The 11,093-nt window shown below is 29.2% G+C and overlaps 2 pseudogenes across 1 annotated transcript; one reads left to right on the top strand and one right to left on the bottom strand.

Annotated features, from left to right (window-relative positions):
- Nucleotides 1–2,332: 2,332 nt before the first annotated feature.
- On the bottom strand, nt 2,333–4,262 carry LOC149876305 (uncharacterized; annotated as a pseudogene).
- A 2,793-nt stretch (nt 4,263–7,055) lies between these two features.
- On the top strand, nt 7,056–10,693 carry LOC149876304 (neuropeptide Y receptor type 6-like; annotated as a pseudogene). The gene is made up of 2 exons (XR_016448815.1): nt 7,056–7,972; nt 10,341–10,693. The product of XR_016448815.1 is annotated as a neuropeptide Y receptor type 6-like (transcript).
- The last annotated feature ends 400 nt before the right edge of the window (nt 10,694–11,093 follow it).

The raw sequence follows: 11,093 nt of genomic DNA, 5'->3' as shown, positions 1-11,093 counted from the left end.
TTTATTGAAACCTGTTCTTTGCGTATTTCTCTTTCAACAGAAGGTAACAGCACAATTATAGAAACAATCTGTGTGTTTTAAAAAACCATATGTCATAACCTGAAGCTCTAATAAAAGAATACTAGAAAATTATTTATTTATTACGGACGATTTGAATTTCAATCCGTTTTTAGTTTTTAGAAAGAAACGAGCGAATCGAATTAAAACAACAGCAAAAAAGATTAATCCCATAGGTATATAAAAAAAATTAACGACTTAAAAATGTAGGTTGACGTAATCCTGAACGTTTCTAAAGTACCTTTGTCCGGGAATGTTAGTAAGAAAGGGATGAGCAACATCGGCGGATTTAAAGCGCACTCTTGTGTTAAGCGATCTTAGCGTCTTAGCTAGAATCGTCCTTAGCTGATGATTTTTTAAAAAGACTATTTTATCAAAAAAGATAAAAATTCAGTGATGCAGCACTCAGCTACAGCAATTCAATTTTTTCCCCACATTTCTTAAGAAAGCTTAGAAAAACGTTTTTTCAAAAAAAAAGTTTTTTAGTTGTCAAAGTTCCATAAATGATCAAAGTTATATAATTTTAGAACGCCCACCCCCGCTGCCTTTCTTCTTTAAGGAATGCTGAATCCCTCTACTATCCTGAATATTTCTTTATAACTATTTTTCACTTTTTAAAAAGTATTGTTTTGTTGTTGTTGTTGCTGTTGTTGTTTTTTGATCACACAACTTTAATTAAAAAATCAAAGTTTTATATTCGGACAAGATCAGCCAAAATTCAACTTGTTTTGGGTTGTTTTTTTTTTTTAAATTTTGCTTTCTCTTTGTATTAGCGTCACTTGATATGTAAATACTTTGTCTTCACATCTAAAATTAGGTTTATTTTATTAGGTTGATTCGAGGTAAGAGATTTATGAACAACTGATTGCTTTGTATCATTTCTTTATCTTTTTCTCCTCATAAATTTATTGGTTTTTTTTAAAAACCGAAAAACCTTCCTGACGTCATCTCTGCCAAACGGTTGTAGACAGAGGTTGGACTATAAGTTTAATGGTATGTCAAAGAATTCATTTTTACAATGTTTAAACCGCATTTACTGGCAATCAAACCATTTTTTTTTATGTAAAAAGTTTATATACATTATTGATTGTTGATTTACAAGATTGTTTGCTGATCATCTGTGTGCTGTTGTTTTTATATAATGTCCCTTAAATAAACCTGATGCTCGATCTCCTTTTTAAGCCCACCCCTAGTTTTTAACACCCCCTCGTCATAGGTTTAAAGAGCTACCTTAATGATCAAATCAATCAAATCAATCATCTAAGAGCAATTTTATTAAAAACAGAATGAAAAATAACAACGCTTTTTGAACTTGGCGACTTTTTTTAAATTTCCATATAAGAAGCTTTTCAGTTAACCATCTTTATTGAACTGCAGTGATGCCGTAAAGCATTTGAAGCTTTGTTTCATAACAAGCTGATGTGAATTCATTTTACACTTTGCTTTAAAAAGAAAAAAACATGTTTTTTAAAGTGCTTATGGGAATAGAAGAAATATCTCATCTAAATTCAGATTCAAATTCATTCTAATTGACCAGTACCTTGCATGAAATCCAAACAGCCAAGGTGTTGGTAAGATTATTTGTTGTGGCTGTCTTAGAGTAAAAAAATGATAATAAACTAAATTTTTTAGTATATTGCGACTTATAATTTTATACTCTAAAACTTACAATTGTCTAAGGTAAAACAAGTTCTTTTTTTTTTAGACGTTCGAACAATCTTCGGAACTTGTTTTGCATCGTAGACCTTTATATTATCATTATTATTATTATTATTATTATTATTATTATTATTATTATTATTATTATTATTATTATTATTATTATTATTATTATTATTATTATTATTATTATTATTATTATTATTATTATTATTATTATTATTATTATTATTATTATCATTATTGTTATTGTTGTTATTATTATTATTATTATTATTATTATTATTATTATTATTATTATTATTATTATTATTATTATTATTATTATTACTGTTTACTATTATTACTTTTTCTATTATTGTTATAATTAGTATTGATTTTTAATTTTCCAGATCAGTTAGGTTAAAATTTAATTGGGTGTTAACATTTTTCCTGCCTATTCTTTTTTGTTCATATAGGTCTTACTATGACGTCATACGTTACGTCATGAGTAAAAAAAACACGAAGCACAGTTAGTTGTAAACTTTTAAAAAACCACGGTATCGTTATTTCGTTCTTCGTTCATTTCGTTCGGTATTTTACCAATAAAAAAAAATTAATTAAGGTGGTACACCCCCATTCTAAAAAATTTCCTTAAAATAATCAATACAAAATTAAAACTACAATACACAAGTTAAAACAAGTGTGTTGATTTTTTTTTTAAATAAGAAATCTCGATTGCTCAACTTTTGCCTCACTTATTCCATACGAATTGCCAAAATATGGGTGTAATTTAAAACAAGATATCTCCAGTTCTAAATATCTTTTAACTCTGAAATTTTCACACTATGTTCCTAAAAGGTACGAAGAGGTTATGAACCAAAATCATGCATTAAAGATGCATAGAACATTTTAAAAATAATTTTCTATATATTTAAGAAAATTTTTAACAAAAAAAGCAAGAAAAAAAGATTTTAAACATACTTATACATCATATTTACTTGTAGTTTTGGTTCATTACCTAAGTCAATTTATAACAAAAACACCCTGAAAATTTCAAGTCAGCATATTGTCCCAAACTGAAAATATTGCGTTTTAAAATTTAGGTATTTGGTAAAAATGACATTTTGAGAAAAACACAAAAAACAAAATAAAAGTTCGTTATATTAGGAAAAGAAGCACGAGCCCAATTAAAAACCTCCACTATTATATTGTGGGTCCTTTTCCAGTTCTTTTTCAATATCTATGTAACCTTTTTTGATGGCTCTAAGCTGTTTTCTCCTTATTTTACCTTTAGCACTTGATTTGTGATTCATTTTTTTAATTCGGTTGCAGTCTAATTTACGAAGTCCTTCCTGCATAAATATACTTGGTTCGATACCTCCAGCACTAATTACTTTTTCAACTGCTGTGATTCAATAATTAAATCCTATAATAGCTGAGTTCATACTAATCATAAGAACTTTTTTCCCAATAAAAAAATCTTTAGGACACCTCTTCCATATTAAGGAATTCAGACTTTCATTGTTATTTTGAGTTTGTCCGTGCAAACATTTTGATAATAATGTTTCATTTGTCAAATCTGTAAATATCGGCATAAGTACTGCTTTAATTGCTAATGGTAAGCTTAATTTAGTTTTGTATGTTGTTTCACCTGTTACTTTATTACTCTGCCACAAAAACACCAACTAGTTCTAGTTCGTGGGCAAAATTTGTGTCTCTCTGACTCTTCACTTATGTCACTGTTGTGAAATAAAACAGTCCAAGCACCTTTTTTCATTGCATATAGGTTATTCACATTTTGACGGATAGCCATACCAAAATAATTTTGAAGCGTATTTATGGCTTTATCTGTCAGTCGACCTTTTCCATCTATTTTTTTTCGATCTGAAAGAGACTGACCTTTAAGTGTCACTCTAAGGTTACGCGCACGATTTCCAAGTCTCTTTTGGTAATGTCCAACACAATGAAGTCTGTTTATTTCAAAACCTGGATATGGATTACTTGCAACAACATCATTATATGCTGAGCTGCCACCGTCTCCAATATATCCTTCATATCTCAAACCATGCATTTCAATTAACCGTTGAAAAATGGAAACAGCACCAGAAGCTTCCATGGATCCTGATGATTTATTGTGGTTAGCTTCACAAACATGATTTATTTTCCAATTTTGATAACCTGGTGTTGACTTTTTTTTGTTCCAATAACTACAAGCTTTGCAGAACTTAGTTAACAAAATTGAATCAAGACATTTTCCATTCTCTCTTGATATTGCAGTGACAATACCATTTAAAGATTGATGGCCTCTCTTTTGCCAGGTACCATCAACAGAAACCTGGCACAAAATAAACAAGCTGCAGTAAAAAAGAGTTATTGATGTTTATAAGCTTGAGCAAGTCTACATTTTTTGTTTTAAAATGCGTTGCTATGGCGTTGCTACGGACTTCTCAATTTACTATGGCCACAAAACACATAATTGTACACACTTCCTTATTTATTTATTAAAAAAAAAATTAATAATATTGTTCTATGAAAAATTTTGAATTTAAAAAACCAATTTTCAAAAAATTGATTTTTTCTAAAAAATTTCAAAATTAATGGGGATGTACCACCTTAATGCAAACGCTGTTTTATTGTTATGTTAATATGATGTAAGAGGTTACTCATCCGATTCTCGCTCGCTGTGCACAATTTTGAGACCTTGATAAAATTTCTATTCGGGCAATTCTTCCATCAAAAAAAATTAACACTGTAAATTTTCCTTTAATGAAAAGTTGATGAAAAAAATGAATTGGAAATATATTTTGTTTTTTTTAAATTGCTTTTCAGCTATGGTAAAATAGGCTATTAAATAATTTAGACACCGAATGTCTCATATTTTTTCTGTTTTAATATAGAGACTTCACAAGCACAAATAAGAGTATATAAATATAGCACTTATCAGCTTAAATATTTACAGAGCTAAATTTTACTTATAATAATGAAGCTTTTAACAATACACCTAAAAAAAACTTTGAAGAATTTTCCTCGGTATTGTAAGCACCATTGACGACCATCTTTGTTCATTAAAACGATTCGTGCTTTTCACTTAACTAAAGAACATGTGTACGCAATGAGGCTTTTCAAGGTCGAGTGAAAACCGTTGAACTCGGCATTGTCAAAGTGGGTAAGTAGTATAACATATCTATTTCTTTTTAACATTTATTTTCTTTATATATTTGTTTAGTTATTATCATTTTATTTCTTTTGAGTGGATGGCTTCAATAAAAATACGGCCAATAGCGTAACTAAGCACGTGACTAATTGGAACAAAAATTAGGAATTCTAAGACTAAACTTGTTATCCATAAGTTTAATCTCAAAATAAATCATTGATTAAAAATTTAGAGTATGTTTTAAAATCGAAAGAATGATTAATTATTTTTATATATATATATAAAGTTTTCATCATTTTTCATAAATTCCCATAAACTTTTCTTAAATTTTCATATACTTATAAAAAAACAATAAAACCTTCAATCAATCGGTAGGAAGATATTTAGAGTAAACTTTTTTTTTTTTTATCAGTAATAGAGAATTATAATCACGAAAGCATTTAAAATAATTATTGAAAAATATATTATTTACAATTAGGTTTGTTATTATTCGCTGTTTTCCGTTTCAATTAACGTACTCACAACGTTTTTTCATGAAGCAATTTTATTGACGTAATTTTATGTCGGCCTTGAATACTCAGTTTCATTTGCTTGACAATATTTTTTTGTTTTCCGCAAACTAGAAACTCAAATAAGTGGCAATTAAATTGATGAATGTTGGGGTGTTTGCAGGTGGAACAATGGTCAACATTTACTCTTTTCTTCCTTTATCGTTTTGAGATTTACGTAAAGTTTTGTAAAACCTTTTATTGTTTGATAATTTGTAGACTAAAATTTATGTTTCAGAATTAAAAAACGAGAAATCCAAAAAAATGTGAAAGACTTTTGAAGGTTGCTAGTTATTGTGCAGGAAAATTTCGCAGCAAAATTCTGATCAATTAGCTCCTTTTTGTGAAATCCTTGAAGATGATCATTCAGGATATCTACTTTTCATTAGACGTTAAACCTTTATTAACTGTCATAATGGTTAACAATCAACCAACTTTATCACCGGCATGATGTTAAAGGCATCATGCTGTCAAAATACCTACCCAAACTATAACTTCATTCTTCATATATATTTAAATATGTGTGCGTGTTTCTCTTTCTCTCTCTCTCTCTCTCTCTCTCTCTCTCTCTCTCTCTATATATATATATATATATATATATATATATATATATATATATATATATATATATATATATATATATATATATATATATATATATATATATATATATATATATATATATATATATATAAAGAATAATTGTTCATCATTTGCAAGTGCAAACTATGAAGCTTTTTATTATTTTTTATCTCAAAGGATGAATAAATTTAAAAATTAAATTAAACGTGACAATCGCAAAGTGGTTTTTTGGTTTAGTTTACAATTATCTAAAATTGAGAAAAACGAAGAATGTGATCAACCGCATGATTCTAAGTAACAATCAGTATTGGGGAAGCAAACAAATTATCTGCTATTGTTTTCATCCTCAAATACAGAGGATATCATTCTCGCTCATCATCACAACTCAGAAGATTTTGCCCAATGACTGAAATGTGTAATGAAAAAAGATAAAAAGCATTTTTTTTTCTTTTCTATCATTCTACATTGTAAAGGATTTTTAACATTTACGCCTTATTTTTAGATTCAAGTGCATTTAAAAAAATGACAAGATGGTCCTGAACGCCCCAAAAAGAATGATTTAACATGAGTAGCAATCCTTCCAGCTGACGTCACTTTCAAATCTTGATTGATAAAAATAATTTTTTTTGTTGGAGTTTTAGTTCTATTTATAAGAAGGGGGATTAAGATATAAATCACATCCTTTATTATTCCCGCCCTTTGCTTAAGTAAAAATGGCTTTTAAAATGGTTCACAACAAAACAAAGATAATTCAATTTTTTAGAAATCTTAAAAGACGGGCGGATAGTATACGTATCAAAACAAAATTATCAATATTTAGGTTTGATTAACACTTTTTACAAAGATTCGCAATAATTTGTTAATTTATTTAGGTATTTCAAGCAATGGTGAGAGAACCGAGCAATCAACAAACCACAAACTTTTAAAATTATTGTTATCATACTTTTGTTATTGCTGTTGTAGTTGTTGTTGTTGTTGTTGTGTTGTTGCTATGATTATTATTGTTGTTGTTGTTATATATATATATATACACACACACAAATACATATATGAACTATATGTTTGTAATTGGTATCATGTATTTATTTTTTTGTTTATTAAGAAGCACAAAGAATTCTAAAACAAAAAATTAAAATAGAAATACCAAAATGTCTACATACCCTCTGTCAAGTACAGCTGCACCAATCAATAGGATATCACACGTTTCAAATTCGACATCGGTTTTAAAATGTCAGTTGCTGCAGGCTGATATTTTTTTACTTGTTGGGTATATTGCTGTCCTTATCATTGGAGTAGCTGGCAATATTTTGGTTCTGATTATATTTCAGTTCAAATGGAAGAAAGGACCAATAATTGATTTGCTTATTTTTTACCTTGCTATATTCGATGCGTTAGGCTCATTTTTTGGACCTTTGATTTTTATATACTGGATTTCAACGTGCCATAGACGATGGGATTTTGGATTGATTGGTTGTAAAATATTTCCGCTCTTTACACGAGTAATTACTAACATATCAATTGGTATTATTCTTATTATGGCAATCGACAGATGTCGGTCAATTGTCTTCCCTTTGAAAAGACGTTTTCGAAGAACCACCATACACGTTGCTGTCTTTGCAACGCTTGTAATTTCGATTATTTGGGAAGCATATTATGCAAAGGGACTTATTATAAACTCAGCAGGGGTTTGCACCGTTGTTCCAGTTAATACAGTATCTTTTGCCTACCCGCTTATCGCACTGGTAACAGCCAGAGCATTAATTTTTATTACGGTTTTTTCAACAACAACGATAGCCGTGTATGTTAAACTTCATAACTGTGACAGGATGGCACTTCTAAGAAGCAGCACTTCAAAGACCCCTAGTAAAAACAAAAACGTCATGAAAATGTTGGTAACTATGGCCGTCGTGTTTGTTTTATCTGTTGTACCACGTGATATTTTGCATTTATCTTTCACAATTTCTTGGCTCACAGAAAATGGCATGGGGAAGTAAGTTTATTAATCTTTTGTAATTTCTTTTATGTAAGAATTATGTAAATATATATATAAAATTCTTAAATAAATCCTTTATATAGTTCTTACAAACTGTAGTATATTTCAAATATGTAAAAAAATTGGAAGGCTCGGTCTTTAGAGGTTTGGAAGAACCGGAATGAAACTATCGGATTTTTCGGTCATTAACATCGAACGTTCAGGATTTTATTAATAGTAAACTATCGGTAATTTCAAAATATTTGTCGGAACATCAACATTTTTTTTATAACCCGAATTTTATATTAGAGTTTTTTTATAAAAATTTTTATTCTTGAAAGACTAAACATCAAATATTTTTTTAATTTGTTTTTTGTTTTTTTTCTATTCAAACCTTTTTTTTAAATGATTTTTATTTAGTTATTTTGTTCTTTTCGTATTCTTCACTTTCAAGATATATCTTCTCGATTGAGATATCCACTTTATAATTTTCTCATTGTTTTATTGTACAAAGAGGAGGGTTTTAAAAAATTTCGGATGAAGAATGCGGACGGTCTGTCACAACGTTTCAAGCTCCACTGGAAACCCCTGCAGAGGCACAGCTTGACATTGGCTTGTCTCATTAAATCAATCAGAATCTTTCACCACCATCTTTTTTCATGCTTATTAGATGTTTGGAAGCTTTATCTTAAGCTCAAAAAGAATTGTCCAAGAAAGAATTCCTAACCTATTTGAAATATCGCGAGGTTAGAATTATTTTGTTCTATCTCCAAGTTTAAACGTTGGGAGAAAGTTTTTGATTTTTTCTAAAAGTAAAAATTGTTTAAAGTTTTAGCTTTTATTTTTAAAGAAATAATAACTTATCTTTAAATAATTTATGTTTAAGCAATTTATTTAGAAAAAAAAATCAAAAAATAATGCGTATTTTAAAAGTTATTATTATTAGCTAAAATTAATAACTCATTTTCTCCTAACTTTTAAAATTGGAGATAGAACAAAATAATTCTAACCTCGCGATATGTTACAAACTAGAAAAAATCAAAAAAAAAAACATGAACTATTCTGATTGGCTAAAATATGTGCACCTCTTTTTAAATTTGGAACATTCAAACTCGATTGACTTGTGCTCATACTCCTCATCAGTTCCTTCATTAACCTTATAATTTTGATTGTTCTTACATCTAAACTTGACATGATTATCAATTAATTTGATTCCCAATGATTTGGTGTTGATTAGTAATTGCTTAGCAGGTTCGATCAAAGTTGTTCGACCTTTTAACAGAAGCGTCTTTGTAATGGATGAAGCAGAGGGAATAAGTTTCGTTTTCAGTTTTACACTTTAAGAACTGGTGAACTCTCTGATTAGTGAAGTCACAAACATCCTGTAATCAGGTCTTAAATTCTTTGTTCTTTTTTCCAGGAAGATGAGTAATTTGCTAACCATCTGAAATAGTTTTTAGTAAGGTTTCTTGCTGAGTTATTTCTAACGGACTACTTACCAGACTACTTACCAGATGCTTCACTTTTCTTCGTCGAAAAAAGTTTTTTCCTCAACTTACAAATTGATTGCGTAATAAAGTTTGGGTTCGAGTGAGTTACGGATAGGAGTTGATAATCCTTTGCACAATAGTTTAGAAAAGAATGAAAAATACTCAAGTTAGTTCCCAGTCCCTTGCTATGTCACTATTAAAATGCCCATCAGATGCAGTATCATTAGTTTGAATAGATTATAAAGTGAAACAACTGTTTTTTTGTTTCCGTCTTAATTATTATTTTGTATTTTCGCTATTGGAAAATTTGACAAAGAGATTTAAGGGTCCGAGATCTCAGACATCAAGGTATCATGGCAACCTTTTGCAAATCTATACTGAGGAAGTTCTTAAACTCTTTACGAAGATTCGTGCTGAACAAAGATTCGTACTGAAGGTTTGAGCTCTCTAAATAATTCATAACTTCTAAATCAAATTGCTATTCAATTGACTTTTGTGATTTGCAACTTTGAAAAAAGAGTCTCAAACAATTTTACGCTGGAGTAGAACTTTTTGCGGACCGTGTGTGAATAATAATTTTTTTTTTTTCTAATTTAATTTTTTATCGTAGGAAAAAAAATAAAAATAAAAAGACATTTAAACCCTGCGTTTTCTTTTAACTCTTACCGTATTACTTTTCAAAATTTTAATTTGAATTAAATATGGGAATGAAACATAGGAACGATCTGGTTTTGAAATATCGAGTTACCGATCGTTTCGTTCTGATTACTCTTATCGGTCGACGTTTCGAAAACCAAGCTCCGAAAATAAAACTGGTCCTAACCAAATGCTGAAATAAATGGGTGATGTCATTACACGTGTCATATGTTTTAGTATTTTTCTTTTTGTATTTTTAGCGTTGGTCACATAAACCACTGGCTTCGCCTGCTTCAAATCAGTAATGGAATTTACAACGTATTTATTTACGGTAAAATGTATGACAATTTTTGGAAAAGTTTGAAGATGATGTTGCATTGCAGGTTCAAATCTTTGGGAACGTTCGAAAGTCAGATTTCGCACTTTGATCAGCGGAAAAGCTTTTATTCTGAAGAAACCAGGAGAGTTACGATAACGCAAAATTGGAATGAAACAGAATATACAGGGGTCAAATTTACCTTGATTAAAAGTAAAATCAGTCAAAGCAGCGCTTAAATTTCATGACAGAGTTTCAAAGATGCTATTCTTGTAGAACTTAAGCTCCTTTTACTATAATAGCTCCTATACTGTAATGACTCATCTACTACAATGGCACTTCTGTTATAATGGCTGTTCTACTGTAATGACTCCTCTACAATAATGGCTTTTCTTCTTCTACAAATGCATTTACTATTCTTCTAATTTTAAGTTGAAAGTGTCGTAGATGAGAAATGTATATCAAAAGTTGACTTTTTTTCATAAAATATTTTTGTTATTCACCTTGGTAAGACTTAGTTTAACAATTATCGTTACATTTGTATTGTAATAATTACAGCTTATGCAATATCAATTAAAACTGTTTATTATCAAATGCAGACTGTGGTTTTATATTAAAGTCAAAGGCGAAATTGTTTGGGAATCGCATTCAATAAGAAAGTGAAAATATTTCAATAAAAAAAAAATATATACGCTGA

This window comes from Hydra viridissima, unplaced genomic scaffold, assembly GCF_058129835.1.
Source record: "Hydra viridissima isolate aposymbiotic clone 2 unplaced genomic scaffold, HvirCarnegie_v1 scaffold_22, whole genome shotgun sequence".
Classification (NCBI taxonomy): domain Eukaryota; kingdom Metazoa; phylum Cnidaria; class Hydrozoa; order Anthoathecata; family Hydridae; genus Hydra; species Hydra viridissima.
Note: the sequence above shows the minus strand (reverse complement) of the source record. Positions and strands in the feature narration are given on the sequence as shown.